Consider the following 19077-nt stretch of genomic DNA (forward strand, 5'->3'; position numbering starts at 1 on the left):
GGTCCCATTTGTTTATTTTTGTTTGTCTTTTCGTTATTCTAGGAGGTGTATTCAAAAAGATCTTGCTGTGACTTATGTCAAAGAGTGTTCTACCTATGTTTTCCTCTAAGAGTTTTATAGTGTCCCATCTTACATTTAGGTCTTTAATCCATTTTGAGTTTATTTTTGTGTATGGTGTTAGGTAGTGTTCTAATTTCATTCTTTTACATGTAACTGTCCAGTTTTCACAGCAGCACTTACTGAAGAGGCTGTCTTTCCTCCATTGTATATCCTTGCCTCCTTTGTCATAGATTAGGTGACCATAGGTGCACAGGTTTATCTCTGCACTTTCTATCCTGTTCCATTGATCTATATTTCTGTTTTTGTGCCAGTAACATATTGTGTTGATTACTGTAGCTTTGTAGTACAGTCTGAATCAGGAGAGTCTGATTCCTCTAGCTCCATTTCTCTTTTTCAGATTGCTTTGGCTGTTCAGGGTCTTTTGTGTTTCCATACACATTGTAAAAATTTTGTTCTAATTCTGTGAAAAATGTTATTGGTAATTTAATAGGGATTGCATTGAATCTGTAGATTGCTTTGGGCAGTATATTCATTTTGACAATATTCATTCTTCCAATCCAAGAACATGGTATATCTCTCCATCTGTTTGTGTCATCTTTGATTTCTTTCATCAGTATCTTCTTGTTTTCTGAGTACAGGTCTTTTGCTTCCTTATGTTGGTTTATTCCTAGGTATTTTATTCCTTTGATTCAATGGTAAATGGGATTGTTTTCTTAATTTCTCTTCTGATCTTTCATTGTTAATGTATAGGAATGCAAGAGATTTCTGTGTATTAATTTTGTATCCTGCAACTTTACCAAATTAATTGATGAGCTCTAGTAGTTTTCTGGTGGCATCTTTAGGATTCTCTATGTATAGTATCATGTCATTTGCAAACAGTGACACTTTTACATCTTCTTTTCCAATTTGGATTCCTTTTATTTCCTTTTCTTCTCTGATTGCCATGTCTAGGACTTGCAAAATTATGTTGAATAAAAGTGGCAAGAGTGAACATCTTTGTCTTGTTCCTGATCTTAGAGGAAATGCTTTCAGTTTTTCACCATTGAGAATGATTTTTGCTGTGGGTTTGTCATACGTGGCCTTTATTATGTTGAAGTATGTTCCCTCTATGCCCACTTTCTGGCAAGTTTTTATCATAAATGGGTGTTGAATTTTGTTGAAAGCTCTTTCTGCATCCACTGAGATGATCATATGGTTTTTATTCTTCAGTTTGTAAATATGGTGTATCACATTGATTTATGTATGTTGAAGAATTCTTGGATCCCTGGTATAAATCCCACTTGATCACGGTGTGTGATCCTTTTAATGTGTTGATGGATTTGGTTTGCTAGTATTTTGTTGAGGATTTTTGTGTCTATGTTCATCAGTGATATTGGTCTGTAATTTTGTTTTTTTGTGTGATATCTTTGTCTGATTTTGGTATCAGGGTGATGGTGGCCTTATAGAATGGTCTTGGGAGTGTTCCTTCCTCTGCAATTTTTTTGGAATAGTTTGAGAAAGATGGGTGTTAATTCTTTTCTAAATATTCGATAGAATTTGCCTGTGAAACCATCTGATCCTGTACTTTTGTATGCTGGAAGTGTTTTAATCAGAGTTTCAATTTCATTGCTTGTGATTGCTCTGTTTGTATTTTCTATTTCTTCCTGATTCAGTCTTGGAAGGTTGTACCTTTCTAAGAATTTGCCTACTTCTTCTGGGTTGTCCATTGTATTGGCATATTGTTGTTTGTAGTAGTCTCATAATCCTTTGTAGTTCTGCGGTGTCAGTTGTAATTTCTCCTTTTTAGTTTCTAATTTTATGGATTTGCATCCTCTCCTTTTTTTTTCTTGATGAGTCTGGCTAAAGGTTTATCAATTTTGCTTATCTTCTCAAGGAACCAGCTTTTAGTTTCATTGATCTTTGCTATTATTTTCTTCATCTCCATTTCATGTATTTCCGCTCTGATCTTTATAATTTCATTCCTTCTACTAACTTTAGGTTTTGTTTGTTCTTCTTTCTCTAGTTGCTTTATGTGTAAGGTTAGGTTGTTTATTTGAGGTTTTTCTTGTTTCCTGAGGTAAGATTATATTGCTATAAACTTCCCTCTTAGAACTGCTTTTGCTGTGTCCCATAGGTTTTGGATTATTGTGTTTTCATTTTTATTTGTCTCTAGATATTATTTTATTTCCTCTTTGATTTCTTCAGTGATCTATTGGTTGCTTACTAACACATTGTTCAGCCTCTATGTATTTTTGATTTTTCCTTTTTTTTTTTTCCCTGTAGTTGATTTCTAATCTCATAGTGTTGTGGTTGAAAAAGATGCTTGATATTATTTCAGTTTTCTTAAATTTACCAAGGCTTGATTTGTGACCCAAGATGTGATCTTTCCTGGAGAGTGTTCTACGTGCACTTGAGAAGAAAGTGCATTTTGTTGCTTTTGGATGGGTTGTCCTGTAGATATCAGTTAAGTCTATCTGGTCTGTTGTGTCACTTAAAGCTTGTGTTTCTGTCTGGATGATCTGTCCATTGGTTTAAGTTGGGTGTTATAGTTCCCCACTATTATTGTGTTACTCTCAATTTCCCCTTTTATGGCTATAGCATTTGCCTTATATACTGAGGTGCTCTTATGTTGGGTGTGTGTATATTTACAATTGTTATATATTCTTCTTGGATTGATCTCTTGATCATTATGTAATGTCCTTCTGTCTCTTGTAACAGTCTGTATTTTAAAGTCTATTTTGTCTGATATGAGTATTGCTACTCCAGCTTTCTTTTGATTTCCATTTGCATGGAATATCTTTTTCCATCCCTTCACTTTCAGTCTACATGTGTCTCTAGGTCTGAAGTGGATCTCTTGCAGACAGCATTTATACAGGTCTTGTTTTTGTATCCCTTCAGCCAGTCTGTGTCTTTTTGTTGGAGCATTTAATCCATTTACCTTTAAGGTAATTATCTATATGTATATTCCTATTGGCATTTTTGTAATTGCTTTGGGTTTGTTTTTGTAGGTCTTTTTTGTTCTGTTCCTCTTTTGTTCTCTTCTCTTGTGGTTTGATGACCATCTTTAGTGTTGTGTTTGGGTTGCTTTTTCTTGTGTGTGTATGTGTATCTATTGTAGTTTTGGGGTTTGCTGTTCCCATGAGGTTTTGATGTAGTAGTCTATATATGTACAAGGTGGTTTTACATTGCTGGTTTTTTTCCCACCTAGAGAAGTTTCTTTAGCGTTTGTTGTAAAGCTGGTTGGTGGTGCTGAATTCTCTTAGCTTTTGCTTTCTGTAAGGCTTTTGATTTCTCCCTCGAGTCTGAACAAGAGCCTTGCTGGGTAGAGTATTCTTGGTTGTAGGTTTTTCCCTTTCATCAGTTTAAATATGTCCTGCCACACCCTTCTGGCTTGCAGAGTTTCTGATGAGAAATCAGCTGATAACCTTATGTGGATTCCCTTTATGTTATCTGTTGCTTTTCCCTTGTTGCTTTGAATATTTTTTCTTTGTCTATATTTTTTGTCAATTTGATTAATATGTGTCTCAGTGTGTTGCTCCTTGGGTTTATCCTATATGGGATCTCTGTGCTTCCTCAACTTGAGTGAGTCTTTCCTTTTCCATATTAGGGAAGTTTTTGGCTATTATCTCTTCAAATATTTTCTCAGGCCCTTTCTCTCTCTTCTCCTTCTGAGACCCCCATAATGTGAATATTGGTGCACTTAATGTTGTCCCAGAGGTCTCTTAGGCTGTCCACATTTCTTTTCATTCCTTTTTCTATATTCTGTTCCACAACAGTGATTTCCACCACTGTCTTCCAGCTCACTTATCTGTTTTTCTGCCTCTTTTATTCTGCTGTTGATTCCTTCTAGTGTATTTTTCATTTCAGTTATTGTATTGTTCATCTCTGTTAAAACTTGTAGCTCTTTATTAAACATTTCTTGGTCTGTGCCTCCATTCTTTTCCTGAGATATTGTATCCCCTTTACTATCATTACTCTGAATTCTTTTTCAGGTAACATGCCTATCTCCACTTCATTTAGTTGTTCTTCTGTGTTTTTATCTTGGTCCTTCATCTGGAACATATTTCTCTGCAGTCTCATTTTGTTTAAATTTCTGTGTTTGTGGTCTGCGTTTCTCAGGCTGCAGGATTGTATTTCTTGGTTCTGGTGTCTGCCCCTGGTGAGTGAAGTTGGTCCAGGGGCTTGTGCAGGCTTCCTGGTGGGAGGGACTTATGTCTTCCCACTGGTGCATAGAGCTGGATTTTGTCCCTCTGGGGGGCAGGGCCATGTCAAAGACTGTGCTTATAGGCGGCTGTGGGGTCCGCTTGACTTTAGGTAGCCTGTCTGCTGATAGGTGGGTCTGTATCCCACCCTGTTGGTTCTTTGATCTGAGGCATCCAAACACTGGAGCCTGGAGGCTGTTGGGTGGGTCTAGGTCTTGGTGCCAAAATCACGACCTCTGGGAGAGCTCACGCCAATGAGTATTTCTTGGCGCATCTGCTACCAGTGTCGTTGTCCCCACAGTGAGCCACAGCTGACCCCCGCCTCCCCAGGATACACTCCAAGACCTGCAGTCATGTCCAGCCCAGGCTTTTGTGGAGTCAGTGCTTTGCCCTGGGTCCCATTGCATGTGAAACCTTGTGTGTGGCCTCAGTGAGTGGAGTCTCTTCCCCCAGTCCTGTGGAGCTCCTTCACTCAAGCCCCACTGGCCTTCAAAGCCAAATGCTCTGGGGACTCCTCCTCATGATACCAGACCTCCAGACTGGGGAGCCTGACATGTGGCTTAGAACCCTCACTCCTGTGGGGAACCTCTGGGATATAATTATTTTCAAGTTTGTGGGTCACCCACCTAGTGGGTATGGGGTTTGATTATATCATGAAAGTGCCCCTCCTACCATCTCATTGTGGCTTCTTCTTTGTTTTGGGGTGTAGCATATCTTTTTTGGTAGATTTGAGTCTTTTTTGTCAATGGTCGTTCAACAATTAGTCGTGATTTTGTTGTTTTTGTGAGAGAAGATTATCTCATGTCCTTCTACTCTGTAATTTTGTTTCCAGGCTGGCTTGTAATTTTCTTTTTTATAGTGCCCATGTCTGGTTTTGGTATCAAGGCAATGCTGTCCTTGTAAAGTAGTGTTTGGAAGTGTTTCCTAGTCCTCTCTTTTTTGGAAGACTTTGAGAACGATTGGTATTAATTCTTCTATAAATGTTTAGTAGAATTCACCAGTGAATACATGTGGTCCTGGACTTCTGTTTGTTTGGAGTTTTTTGATTACTGATTCAGTGTCTTTACTATTAATTGGTCTGTTCAAATTTTCTGTTTCTTCATTATTCAGGCTTGGTAGGTTGTATATTTCTAGGAATTTATTCATTTCTTCTAGGTTGTTCAATGTGTTGTTGTATAATTTTTCATAGTAGTCTCTTAAGATTACTTATAATCATGTATCAGTTGTAACATATTGTCTTCCATTTCTGCTTTTGAGTCCTCTCTCTTTTCTTCATGAGTTTCCCTAAAGTTTTGTCCATTTTCTTTTTATCTTAAAAAAAACAGCTCTTAGTTTTGTTGATTTTTTTTCTATTATCTTTTTAGTCTCGATTTCAATTTCTGCTCTGCTCTTTGTTTCCTTTCTTCTACCAATTTTGAGCTTAGTATTTTCTTTCACTAGTCCTTAAGACATAAAGTTAGTTGTTTAAGATCTTTCTTGTTTCTTAATGTAGACAATTATTGCTATGAACTTCCCTCTTAAAAATACTTTTGCTGCATCCCATAAATTTTGGTACATTGTATTTCCATTTTCATTTGTCCCAAGATAGTTTTTTAATTCTCTTTTGATATCTTCTTTGAGCCATTTGTTGTCCAGGTGAATGTTGTTTAATCTCCACATATTTGTGAATTTTCCAGTTTTCTATGTGTAATTGATTTCTAGTTTCATACAATTGTGGTTGGAGAAGGTGCTTGATATGATTACAATCTTTTTAAATGTATTATTTATTTCATGTGCACTTGAGAAGAATGTGTATTCTGCTGCTTTTGGATAGAATGCTCTGTAGACGTTTATTAAGTCCATGTGGTCTAACATGTCATTTAACTCCAGTGTTTCCATATGGATTTTCTGTTTGGATGATCTGTCCATTGATGAATGTGGAGTATTAAAGTCCCACACTATGTTGTATTGCTGTCTATTCTTCACTTTACATCTGCTGATATTTGCTTCATATATTCAGATGCTCGTATGTTGGGTGTATAAATATTTACAAATGTTAAATCCTTTATTGGATTAATCCCTTTATCATTATATTTATTTCTGTCTTTGTCTTAAAATCTTTTATCTGATGTAAGAATAGCTACCCCAATGTTTTTGTTTTTTATTTTCTTGAAATGTCATTTTCCATCCCTTCACTTTTGATCTTGTGTGTTTTTAAAGCTGAAGTAAGTCTCTTACAGGCAGCATATTGTTGGGTCTTTATCCATTCATCCACTGTATGTCTTTTGATTGAAGAATTTAGTCCATTTACTTTTAAAGTAATTATTGATAGGTGTGGACTTATGGCTATTTTGTTAATTTTTAATGGCTTTTTGTAATTCCTTGTTCTTCTGTTGCTCTCTTCCTTTGTGATTTGATGTGCTTCTATAGCGGTATGTTAGATTCCATTCTCTTTATCTTTTATAGGTTTTTGCTTTGTGGTTACCATGAGACTTACATAAAACCTCTTGAACTCATTCTAAAGCTCTACAGTTTTACTCTATCTGCCATGTTTTATGTTTCATGTTTCTGATGCCACAATTTACATTGTTGTATCTTATGTATCCAATACATTACTGTAGTTAGTTTTTGACTGCTTTTGTCCTTTAACCTTCATACTAGATTTCTAAGGATAACCCACCACCACTTCCTTATATTACATTATATTTACATTACATTTCCCAGTGAGAATTATACATTCATATGTTTTTCTGTTACTAATTAGCACCCTATTGTTTCATCTTTAAAAAATCTCTGTAACATTTCTTGTAAGGTTTAGCTAGTCGTGCTGACCTCCTTCTGCTTTTGCTTGTCTGGGAAACTTTATTTCTTCTTCAATTCTGAAGGACAAATTTGTCAGGTAGAGTATTCTTGGTTAGCAGTTTTTTTGTTTTTTGTTTTTCTTTCAGCACTTTGAATGAATCTTACTACTCCCTTCTGTGTTGCAATGTTTCTGCTGAAAACTCTGCTGACTGTCTTAGGGGGTTTCATTGTATATAACAAATTGTTTTTCTCTTGCTGGTTTTAAGGTTCTCTCCTTGTCTTTGTCTTTTGACAATGTAACTGTAATGTGTCTTGCGGTGGGTCTCTTTAGATTCCTCCTGTTTGGAACTTTCTCAGCTTTCTGGATCTAGATATCTGTTTCCTTCCCCAGTTAGAGAAGTTTTCAGCCACTATTTTCTCAAATAAACTCTGCTGCTTTCCATCGCTTTTCTCCTTCTGGGACCCTTATAATGTGAATATTGATCTGTTTTATATTGTCTCATAAGTCCCTTAAACTATCTTTATTCTTTTTCATTCCTTTCCTCCCCTCTGATTGGAAGAATCCTACCTGCTTTCATCAAGTTTGTTGATCATTTCTTCTGCTTCATCTAGTTTGCAATTGAACCCCTCTTGAATTTTTCAGTGCAGTTAATGTAGTCTTCAACTCTGTGATTTCTGTTTGGTACTTTCTTATATTTTCTTTCTCTTTGTTGAAATTCTCACTTCATTCATGTATTGTTCTCCTGACCTGAGGAGGCATCTCTGGCCATTATATTGAGCTCTTTATCAGTGAATTTCTCTTCTCTATTTTATTAAGGTCTTTTCCAGGGGTTTTATCTTGTTTTTTTCATTTGGAACATATTCCTCTGTTTTTTCATTTTCTTGACTCTATCTTGGATTTTTGTGTATTTATGAAACAGCCACCACTCCCAGCTATGAAGGAGTGGTCTTGTTTGGGGTGATGAACCTTACTGTTCAATCCTGAACTAGCTCTTAGTTGCTTCTCAAACTTTGTGATTGTCCAAGCAGCCACCTTTATTCTTAGTGGTGCCCAGTAGGTGAGAGGATCTTAGTCAGCACCTAGACTCAGGTTGATTGGAACCTGGACACTTGGCAGAAGATTTAAAGTATGCAAATATGCTTCTTTCAGAGGAAGACTGGGAGATGGGCATTTATGTCTGCTCCTTTTTGCACTGAGACCTGGGGGGAATAGCCAATAAAAAACTGTTTATTTTTTTGCTACCACCCCAATGAACTTGTGAGCACAAGACCCACTGGTCACCAGAGCCAGGCTATCAAAGGATGTTTCTTCTAAGTGACAGCCACAGTAGCTGGGGTGCGAAGCATTTGAAGAAACTCCTTTCATGGAGACACTAATCTCCTGGGTCGAGGTAGAGGGAGAGTATAAAAATGGTATCTGCTGGCCTCACCAGTCTCTGGAGAGGACTGCAGTCAGACCCTGTATGTGTGTTACATTAGAAGCCTGACCTTCAGGCTGCTGTTTTTAGGATCTTCAAATAGACAGAAAGACAGGACATTTCTGTCTATTGCCTCTACACTGGGCCCTGGTGAGTCCCCATGAGCCTGTTAAGAACTGTTTCTTAGTTCTCTACATTCTTGTGAGTCTCACGGATGCAAGCCCTGTTGGCTTTCTGAACTACCTGATTTGGGAACCTGTCTCTGGGTAAGAGTCTTAAAAGGTGGGGCACCACATATGAGTCCAAACCCTTCATTCCTCAGTGAGAATCTGGGAGTTGTTAGTTCCCTCCTAATTGTGTGTCACTGTGCCTGGGGTGGGGTTTATGGCAAGAATGGATCTCAGCCTGTTCTATACATTTCAATGTGGGTTTTTTTCTCATTCACCCATTGTGTAGCAGTTGTTAAGCTAGTTTCTAGATCTCTTTCAGAGGGAATTTTTGTGTATGTAGTTGTATATTTGGTGTGTCTGTGGGAGGAGGTCAGTTCGGGAGCCTTGTATGTCATACTCTTGAACCAGAACTCCCCTTTATGCTTTTAAAAATTATGTAGTATTTGCTATTGAGTTTAATGAATTTCTTGTGTATTTTTATATTAATTCATTTTTAGATATATAGTTTGCAAATATTTTTACCCATTCTGCAGGTTGTATTTTTGCTGATAGTTCCAGCTTTTTAGATGGATATAATACCATTTGTCTATTTTGATTTTGTTGTCTGTACTTTTGGTGCCATATCTATGTAATAATTGCCTAGGCCAACATCAAGCAGGTTTTTCTCTAGGTTTTGTCTATATTTTTATGGTTTTGGTCTTATATTTAAGTCTTTAATCCATTTTGAGTTTATTTTTGTATATGGTGTGAGATAAGACTCCAATATCATACTTCTGTGTGTGGATATCTGATTTTCCCAACACAATTTATTGAAGAGAGTATCCCTTCCCCATTCTCTGTTCTTGGCACCCTATTCATAGATCTGTTGACCGTAGATGTGTGGATTTATGTCTGAACTCTCTATTCTTTTCCACTGGTCTGTATGGTTTTCTACAAGACCATGCTGTTTTGACAGCTGTAGCTTTGTAAATATATTTTGAAATCAGGAAGCGTGATACCTCCAGCTTTGTTCTTCTTTGACAAGATTGCTTTGACTACTTGAAATCTTTCATTATTCTATATGAATTTTAGGTTTTTTTCTATTTCTGTAAAAAATGTAACTGGGATTTTGATAGTAGATCACTTTGGGTGGTATAACCATTTTAACAATATTGATTGTTCCAGTCCATGAACATGAGGTGTTTTTCCATTTATTTGTGTTTTCTTTAATTTCCTCATCAGTGTTTTATAATTTTAAGTGTGCAAGTCTTTCACTTTTTTAATTTCGTTTTTTCTTAAGTATTTTATTCTTTTTTGTTACAACTGTGAATGGGATTGTTTACTTAATTTCCTTATAGGATGGTTGGTTGTTTGTGTATATAAACATGATTGATTTGTGTATTCTGATTTTGTATCCTGCAACTTTACTGAATTTATTAGTTCTAACCTACTTTTTATTGTTGTTGAGTGTTTTCTATGTATATGATCATGTCACCTGCAAGCAGAAATAATTTTGTTTTCCTTTCTGATTGGGATGTCTTTTATTTCTTATCTAATTACACTGGATGGGATTTCCAGTACTTTATTGAATATCAGTGGCAAGAATGTCTATCCTTGCCTTGTACCAGATCTTAGAAAGGAAGATTTCCATTCCCCTCTCCCCACATTGAGTCTAATATTAGCTAGGGCTTTTCACTATGGCCTTTATTATGTTGAAGTAAGGTCATTATCTTGCTATTTTGTTGAGAGTTTTTATCAAGAATGGATGATAAACTTTGTCAAATGATTTTTCTGCATCTATTCAGAATATCAGGTGTTTTTATTTATTTTATTTTGTTATTTATTATGTTGTATCACATTAACTGCTTTTCATATGTTGAACCATCCCTACATCAGTGGGATAAATCCCACTTGATCATGGTGTATAATCCTTTTAATGTGCTGTTGAATTTGGTCTGTTAGCATTTTATTAAGGATGTTTGCATCTATGTTCATCACGGATATTTGCATATAGTTTTCCTATAGTGTCTACTTGGTTTTGATATCAGGGTGATGACACTGTCCTCATAAAATAACTTTGGAAATGTTTCCTCTTCTTTTTTTTTTTTTTTTTTTTTAAGTTCAAGAAGGATTGGTATTAATTCTTCTTTGAATGTTTGGTAGAATTTACACATGAAGCCATCAGATCCTGTGCTTGAGTCTGGGAGATTTTTGATTACATATTTAATTTCCTTTTTTTTTTTTTTCTGGTCTCCTCAGGCTTTATATTTCTTCTTGATTCAATTTTTGTAGGTTGTATGCTTCTAGGAATTTATTCATTTATTCTAGGTTATCCAAAATTAGTTGGCATATAATTGTCCATAACAGTTTATGTATTTTTTTATTTTTATGGAATCCATTGTAATGTCTCTTCTTTCATTTCTGATTTTATTTATTGAGTCTTCTCTCCTTCTTCTTACTTAATATAGCTAAGAGGCTGTCAACTTATATTTTAAAAAACCAACCTAATTTTATTGATTTTTTTCCTTGTATTGTTATTATTCTTTATCTGATTTGTTTCTGCTGAGATCCTTATTATTTTCTTCCTTCTGCTAAGTTTGGACTTAGTTTGTCCTTCTTATTCTAGTTTTTTGAGGTATAAGATTCAATTGCTTATTAGAGATCTTTTTTTATCAATATAGGCATGTATCACTATAAATTTTCCTCTTATTTTTGCCTTTGCTGTACCCCATAGGTTTTAGGATGTTTTTATTTTTATTTTATGTTTTTATTTTTGTTTGTCTTGAGATATTTTTTAATTTCCGTTTTATTTCCTCTTAAACTAATGGCTGTTCAAGTATATGTTGTTTAGTTTCCTTGTGTCTATGAATTTTCTGGTTTTTTTGCTGTTGTTGATTTCTGGGTTTATTCTATTTTGGTTGAAGAAGATACTTAAAATTATTTTGATTTTCTTAAATTTCTTAAGACTTGTGTTGTGACCTAACCAGTGATCTCTCCTGGTGAATATTTGATATGCATTTGAGAAAATTGTGAACACTCTCTTTGTTGGATGAAAAATTCTATTAGATCAGTTACATCAGTTAGATTTTTTTGGTCTATAGTGTTGTTCAATCAGTCGTTTTTTAATTTATCTTTTTGTCAGGATGTTCTATCAATTATTGTTAGTATGGTATTGAAGTCCCCTACTATTGTATTGCTGTCAATTTATGCCTTCAGATCTGTCAATATTTGCTGTATATATATATGTGCTCTGATGTTGGTTGCATGTATATTTATAATTGCTATATCTTCTTCCTGTTGAATTGACCCTATAATTAGCATTATATAATGAACTTCTTTGTAACTAGAAACAGTTTTAGATTTAAAGTCTACTTTGTCTAAGTATAGCCACTTCTGCTTTTGGGGGGTTACCATTTGCATGAAATATCTTTTTCCATCTCTTTACCTTCAGCCTGTGTGTGTGTGTCTTTAATTCTAAAGTGAGTCTCTTGTAGACAGCATATCGCCGGATATTTTTTTTTTCTTTTAATCCATTGAGCCACTGTATGTCAGTTAATTGGTGACTTTAATCCATTTACATTTAAGGTAACTATTGATAAATGAGGAGTCAGTAGTACCATTTTGTTCATCGTTTTCTGTTTGTCTTGGTGTTGTTTTGTCCCACTCATTCTCTGTTGCTCTCTTCCTTTGTTATTTGATGAATTTTTGGTAATAATTTGCTTTGTGTTTTTTCTTTATTTTTTGTGTATCTTTTATGTTTTCTCTTTATGGTTGGCTTGAGGCCTAAATAAACAATCTTGTAGTTATAACCTATTTTAAGTTGATAACTACTTAACTTCAATCACATTCACTTTACTCAACCCCATTTACACTTCATGTTCTTGTAGTCAGTTTGCTTCTTTTCATGTTGTGTGTCTATTAACAAATTTTTACTTATTAACTTTTATATTATGGCTATATTAGTATTAAAATACTTTACAGTATTTTCATTTATATATGTCTATACATTTACCTATATGTATGAAATTTATGCTCTCATATGTTTTCACATTATTGCTTAATACTTTTTCATTGCAATTTGAAGAACACCCTGAAGAATTTCTTTCAAGTCAGGTCTAGTGGTGACGAATTTCCTCAGTTTTTGTTTGCCTGGGAAAGACTTTTTCTCTTTCATTTTTAGAGGATCATTTTGCTGTGTATAGTGTTCTTGGCTGGCAGGGTTTTTTTTCTTTCAGTACTTTGAATATAACAACCCACCCTTTTCTGGTTTGTAAGGTTTCTACTGAGAAATTTGTGTATAGTCTTATGGAGTTCCCTTATATATGATGAGCTGTTTTACTCTGGATGCTTTAAAAATTCTCTTTTTGTCCTTGACTTTGGCAATTTGATTATAATGTGTCTTGGTCTAGACTTATGTGGGTTGTTCTTATTTGAGAACCTTTACGCTTCATGGATCTGAATGTCCATTTCCCTCTCAGGATAGGGAATTTTTTAGGCAATATTTATTTAAATAAGCTTTCTGTCCTTTTCTCTCTCTTTATTCTCCTTCTGGGACTCCGATAATGTACATAACAATTCAGTTGTTGTTGGTATTCTATAAATTCTGTAGATTTCTTCACTCTTTTTCATTCCTTTTTTCTTTTTTGAAACTTTTTTTTTTTTTTTTTTTTGCCTTGAGGAGTATCTTTATTTTTTTTAACATCTTTTTTTTTTAAAACGTCTTTATTGGAGTATAATTGCTTTACAATGGTGTGTAAGTTTCTGCTGTATAACAAAGTGAATCAGCTATACATATACATATATCCCCATATCTCCTCCCTCTTGCATCTCCCTCCCACCCTCCCTCTCCCACACTCCCTCTGCCACCCCTCTAGGTGGTCACAAAGCACTGAGCTGATCTCCCTGTGCTATGCTGCTGCTTCCACTAGCTATCTATTTTACATTTGGTAGTATATATAAGTCCATGCCACTCTCTCACTTCGTCCCAGCTTACCCTTGCCCCTCCCCATGTCCTCAAGTCCATTCTCTACATCTGCATCTTTATTCCTGTCCTGCCCCTAGGTTCTTCAGAGCCATTTTATTTATTTATTTAGATTCCATATATATGTGTTAGCATATGGTATTTATTTTTCTCTTTCTGACTTACTTCACTCTGTATGACAGTCTCTAGGTCCATCCACCTCACTACAAATAACTCAATTTCATTTCTTTTTATGGCTGAGTAATATTCCATTGTATATATGTGCCACATCTTTATCCATTCATCTGTTGATGGACACTTAGGTTGCTTCCATGTCTTGGCTATTATAAATAGAGCTGCAGTGAACATTGTGGTACATGACTCTTTTTGAATTATGCTTTTCTCAGGGTATATGCCCAGTGGTGGGATCACTGGGTCATATGGTAGTTCTATTTTTAGGTTTTTAAGGAACCTCCATACTGTTCTCTATAGTGGCTATATCAATTTACATTCCCACCAACAGTGCAAGAGGATTCCCTTTTCTCCACACCCTCCCCAGCATTTACTGTTTGTAGATTTTTTGATGATGGCCATTCTGACCAGTGTGAGGTGATACCTCATGTAGTTTTGATTTGCATTTCTCTAATGATTAGTGATGTTGAGCATCCTTTCATGTGTTTGGTGGCAATCTGTAGATCTTCTTTGGAGAAATGTCTATGTAGGTCTTCTGCCCATTTTTGGATTGAATTGTTTGTTTTTTTGATATTGAGCTGCATGAGCTGCTTGTGAATTTTGGAGATTAATCCTTTGTCAGTTGCTTCACTTGCAAATATTTTCTCCCATTCTGAGGGTTGTCTTTTCGTCTTGTTTATGGTTTCCTTTGCTGTGCAAAAGCTTTTACATTTCATTAGGTCCTATTTGTTTATTTTTGTTTTTACTTCCATTTCTGTAGGAGGTGGGTCAAAAAGGATCTTGCTGTGATTTATGTCATAGAGTGTTCTGCCTATGTAAAATAATGTAATTAGAACAATCTCTAACACCATACACAAAAATAAACTCAAAATGGATGAAAGACCTAAGTGCAAGGCCAGACGCTATAAAACTCTTAGAGGAAAACATCAGCAGAACACTCCATGTCATTTCTTTTTTCTTTTTTTTTCTCTGACTGGATAATTTCAAGTGACCTGTCTTTCAGTTTATATATTCTTTCTCCCATGGAGAGCAGTAACACCAAGAGGATTCCTCTTGGCACCTAGCTGTGCCAGACTGGAGAATGGGGTGATGCAAGCAAAATGCTTCCTATGTTTTCTGTGTAGGCATCCTCAGTGTCTGTGCTCCAAGTGTTTCTGCACCTCCTTTACTGTACTTCAGAGGTCTCCCAGAGCTATTTTCATTGCTGTGTAGATGTTATTTATTATGTTTGTTGCTGTTGTTGTTTTGGGGGGGAAGCACTGGGATCTCATAGTCTGCTATCTTGCTTACTTCACCTATTAGCCTTTCCTTCTTTATCATCTCTGCTTTCCCTCTCTGACACTGAGAAACCTGGCTCCCACAATCCATCATTCATTATATTTGTTTATTTATAAGTTCCTTTTTGTCTTTAGACCAGTAGTTCCAGTCAAACATCATTTTCCAAGATTAATTAAGGCAGTTTCTCCCTCACTTCCCCTTCAGTGTGGTTATCATCTCACAGGTTGGTAATAGAGTTACCTTTATTTGTTACAGTCAGCATTCCATCGTGGCATCCCCCAGCATCCTGGATGATGGTCCTTTTTCTAATATTATAGACTTATATATCTATAGTTCCCTTGTGTGTCCTCTCTGTAGTTAACCTCCCACCCCTCTTGAACAACAACTAGCAACTACTGATCTGTTTTCCATCTTGATTGTGTTGCTTTTTCCAGAAGGCCATATAAATGGAGTCATTTAATAGGTAGCCTTTTCTGACTGGCTTTTTCCACTTAGCAAAATGCATTTAAGATTTATTCATGTAGCATGAAACTATAGCTCATTTCTTTTTATTTCTGAATAGTATTACATTATTTATTTCTCCATTCCCCTTTTGGGGAACAACTTGGTTGCCTCTAGTTTTAGTTATATGAAGAAAACAGCTATAAAAGTGTTTTATGTGTGAACATAAGTTTTCAGATAACCTGGGTGAACACCTAGAAGTGAAATTTCTGGATTCTATGGTAAATCTATATTTAACTTTATAAAAAACTGCCAAAATGTCTTCCAAAGTGCCTGAACAATTTTGAACTCCCTAAACAATAAATGTTCCACATTCTTGCCCACATTTGGTACTGTCATTTGGGGGGATTTTAGTTACTTAATAGGTGTGTAGTGACATCTCATTGTTTTAATTTGCATTTCTCTAATTATAAAGGATATTGACCATCACTTGATGTATTTATTTTTTTAATCTGTTTATCTTTGGTGAAGTTCTGTTAAGATCTTTTAACCATATTTTATTGGGTTGTTTTCTTATGGTTGAATTTTGAGAGTTTTCAATATGTTCTCCTTGAAGTCATTTATCAGAGATGTGATTTTCAAATACTTTCTCACAGTCTGTGGTTTGTCTTTTCTTTCTCTTAACAGTGTCTTTTGCAGAGAAATTGCTAACATTTTGATAATGTCCAATTTATTGATAGTTTCTTTCATGGGTTTTGCTGTTGGTGCCACCTCTAAAAAATTGAAGACGAATTTTACAGTTTAATGTCTTACATTTTGACCTATGATCACATTTTTGTATAAGGTGTGATTTGTGTGCTGGGGCTTATTTTTATTACTTTTTTATTTTTTATTTTTGCATATCAATGTCCAGTTTTTCCAACTTCACTTGTTGAAGAGACTGTCCTTTATTAAGTTACCATTGAGCCTTTGTCAAAAGCTGTTGGTTATATTCGTGTGGATCTATTCCTTTTTATTTGATTTCCTCATCTATGTGTCTGTCCTTTTTCCAGTACTACACTTTGTTTTTCATAGTAGCTAATATGCCTTCCTTAGGCATTAAGACACATTTCTGTTCATAATCTTAATACAGCAATATTTTTATTCCTTATAAAAATCGTCTCCCAGTAAAAATGGTATTTTACCACACTAATCTTTAAATTCCATCCTAAAAATGTAGTTATACACACAAATTTCTAACCTCTTGGAACATTCGGCATAATGGATTTAGTCACTGGAATAAATAATTGCTCAGAAAAGTAACACTGCCTCAATTGCGGTATGACTTGGTAGTCAATATTCTTGTTTTCCAGTATAAAGGAGATCTCATAAGCAGAAACACTGGACTCCTTGTGGTTTCATCGATCTAGAGAACGTTTCTGAGCAGCTTCTGAGCAAACATATCTTAACAGGTTGATCACAGATCTGGGATCTTCACTCCTCAAAATGGCACTGCCAGACACAACCATGTTAGCTCCTGCCTCTGCACATTTATGGATGGTGTCAGGATCTACTCCACCATCAATCTCTATGTCCAAAGATGAGAACTGGGTCCTCAACCAGTGAACTTTTGGCATCATATCTTCCATGTGTTTCTGCCCTCCAAACCCAGGTTCCACTGCCATAACCAAGGCCATATCTATCTGATTAGCCCATGGTGCCACATATTCAACTGTAGTCCCTCGTTTGATAGCAAAGCAAACCTTCATTCCATTCTCCCAAATGTCTTTGATCAAAGCCCCTGGGTTCTCGGTAGCCTCAAGATGAAAGGTAGATTGATTGGCTCCTGCTACAGCCATTGGATTTACCCACTCTTCTGGCCCAGACACCATCATATACATGTCAAAGAAAGAGTCCTGGCCTAGCTGCTTTCAGAGGCTTTCTACCACAGGGTGACCAAAGGTGTTGTTGGGAACAAAATGCCCGTCCATTACATCCAGGTGCAGATAGTTGGCCCAAGAGTCCAGCATCTGGAGGCCCTCGGCCCCTAAACTGGCCAGGTCTCTGTTGAGGATGGATGGGCCAATCTTGTAGCCAGAAGCCATGGTGCTAGTTCTCTAGAGATACACTGTCTTGATTATTGAAACAACAGAGTAAAATCTTGAAATTGGAATATGTGAGTTCTTCAACTTTGTTCTTCCTTTACAGATTGATTTGCTAATCTAGTTCCTTTGATTTGAATGTAAATTTTAGAATCAGCTAGTCATTATCTAATAAATTCTTAATGGATTCTTGATTGAGATTGTATTAAATCTATTGATCCACTTGGAAAGAATTAACATTTTAACAATATTGAGGTTTCCAATCCATGGATATGACATCTCTCTCAACTTATTTAGATTTCTTTGATTTCTCTCATTGGCGATTTATAGTTTTCCACATACATAACCTGAATGAATTTGTTAGATTCGTAACTTCATTTAGGCTATTATTTTACATGGTATATCTTTTTTACCTTCATTTTAGGCTATTATTTTACATGGTATTTTTTTTTTTTTTACCTTCAATTCCAATTATTAATTCCCAGTATATCAGAATACAATTGATTTTTGTAAATTGACCTTGTACCTACAAATTTGCTTAAATTCCTTTAATATTTCTGGAAAAAAAAATTTATAGATTCATTGGGATTTGTTGCATAGGAAATCATGTCATCTGAATAAAGACAGTTTTATTTCTTTCCAGTTTGATTGCTTTTATTTATCTTTCTTGCTGTATTGCACTAGTTAGGACTTTCAGTGTGATATTGAAGAGGAGTGGTGAGAGGGGACATTCGTGCCTTGTTCAAGATATTAGAGGGAAATCATTCAGTTTCTCAACTTTAGCTATAATATTAGCTAAGGACTTTTTATAGATACTCTGCATTAGGTTAAACATTTTACCTTCTATCACAGTTCGCTGAGAGTTTTCATCATGAATAGATCTTGCATTTTGTCAAATGCTTTTTTTACATCTACTGATATGGTTTCTCTTCTTTAGCCTCTTAATATGATCAGATTCATTGGTTGTTTTCCAGTATTGAAACAGCCTTGCATTCTGTGGATAAATTTCACTTGGTCATGATGTGTTGTCTTTTTTATACATTCCTGGATTAGATTTGCTAATACTTTGTTAGGGATTTTCTGTCCATATTCATGAGAGATTGATCTGTACTTATAATGTCTTTGCCTGGTTTTGATAATATGCTGAAGTCATAATAACATTGGAAGATTGTTTCCACTGATTCTATTTTTGGGAAATGATTTTGTAGTTCTACCAGTACATATATTATGTAGTTCCATCATTATAAATAACTGACATTATTTATTTTTAAATGTTTGGTAGATTCACTTTTGAAATCATTTGGACCTTCAGTGAGTTAAAACTTATAATTGTATTTTATTTATTTTATTGAGGTATAGTTGGTTTACAATATTAGTTTCAGGTGTAAAACATAGTGATTCATGTTTTTTATAGATTATACTCCATTGAAATTTATTTAAAATATTGGCTATATTTCCTGTGCTGTACAATGTTTGTAGCTTATTATTTTATACATATTAATTTCTACCTCTTAATCCTCTACCCTATTTTGCCCT

The 19077-nt window shown here is 35.2% G+C and overlaps 1 pseudogene; it reads right to left on the reverse strand.

The window, feature by feature from the left end:
• Positions 1 to 16857: 16857 nt before the first annotated feature.
• Positions 16858 to 17544, reverse strand: LOC137768471 (ribulose-phosphate 3-epimerase-like; annotated as a pseudogene).
• Positions 17545 to 19077: the final 1533 nt, after the last annotated feature.

Source organism: Eschrichtius robustus, chromosome 8 (assembly GCF_028021215.1).
Source record: "Eschrichtius robustus isolate mEscRob2 chromosome 8, mEscRob2.pri, whole genome shotgun sequence".
NCBI classification, from domain to species: domain Eukaryota; kingdom Metazoa; phylum Chordata; class Mammalia; order Artiodactyla; family Eschrichtiidae; genus Eschrichtius; species Eschrichtius robustus.